A 1,286-nucleotide genomic window follows, 5' to 3' on the forward strand; every position below is an offset into this window, starting at 1 on the left:
TCAACTGGAATCAAATCAAGTTACTTAAGGAATGTGAGGCACAACATATACAGATGCAAGACTTTTTTTGTATTTTATTCTACAGAATTCAAATCCTCTAGTTACTCAAGTTAGAACTCAAGTCCCAGAATGTCTGTTTTACTATGTCTGGGATCTGGAGGAGTCCCATATGTATATAGGAAAAAGGCAGGGATTTCTCTGAGTTAGAATTTGGGGGAAAAAGTTACTACCTACCAAGTTTTTTCCAAATACATATAAAGGTGACTAGATCACTTAGGGTGGATATATTTTTATTCTCCAGACTGAATTTTGGAGGTATCATAGCATTCATAACAAAGCCAACTATCACTATTTTTTTCCCAAGGTATGCCTGTAATTTGTTTTTCAGATTCCTCTGCAGGATGAAAACTCCTTTTCAGAGGCACCTGGTTGACTCAGTCCCAAGAGCATGCGACTCTGCATCTCAGGGTGGTATGTTCCAGCCTCATTTTGGGTGTGGAGTTCACTTACAACAAAACAAAACAAAACACACGTCTTTTTCGCATGCATTGTTATACTCCCTGCTCTTGGTCTTCTTTTCTGTGTCTTCACTATTCAAGCATTTTCTCCTCTCCTGATCAGGATCATTGCAATGACCAAAAATTTCCTAAATGCTATAATTTTTGTGACACTCCCTAAGCCAGTTAATGAAGACATTGTATTCTTCAGTGGGCCAGGGTCGAGATAAGTCGGGATGCATCTTTAGGAGAACGTGATGGAGCACAGCAGAGCAACGCCAGTTGTTGCCACACTGGGAGGGCTGAAGTAAAAGTCACCAGCCAAGACTCCCCATCCAAAAAGCGGTGACCTGGGCACCAGAGCTGGGCAGGTTCGCATTGGCGAAGTCTCTCATGCCCTCCACAGGCCAACTATTACTATTTTTAGGCAATCCTAGATACCAGAGCAAATGGAGAGAGAAAAAGTATGTGAAGTATATGATAAAAGAGGAACCACTGGCTTTTAAATCATGACATAAAAAAATAAAATCATTTTGAGATAAAATCTAATCCTTTAAGGTTCTGTCATGTTAACATTTATTTCCATGTTTACACATATATTTATTCCTTATATATTTGAAGTACCTACTATATACCAGTCACCTTGTTAGACTTCGGGCAGCAAAAGAATACAAAGATGGCACATCCCTATCTTTAAGATTTCCTATACAAAAATTGGCCAATAATTCTGAAATTTGGTAAATTGGAAATTTGGATTTAAGAGGGCCACAAACATATTGCTATGAAATT

The 1,286-nt window shown here is 38.6% G+C and overlaps 1 pseudogene; it reads right to left on the reverse strand.

Moving 5' to 3' along the window:
* Nucleotides 1–290: 290 nt before the first annotated feature.
* LOC147584236 (COX assembly mitochondrial protein 2 homolog pseudogene) lies at nucleotides 291–739 on the reverse strand (annotated as a pseudogene).
* Between the last annotated feature and the right edge of the window lie 547 nt (nucleotides 740–1,286).

The sequence above is a fragment of the Puma concolor genome, chromosome A1 (assembly GCF_028749965.1).
Source record: "Puma concolor isolate L17-30 chromosome A1, mPumCon1.1.hap2, whole genome shotgun sequence".
Classification (NCBI taxonomy): domain Eukaryota; kingdom Metazoa; phylum Chordata; class Mammalia; order Carnivora; family Felidae; genus Puma; species Puma concolor.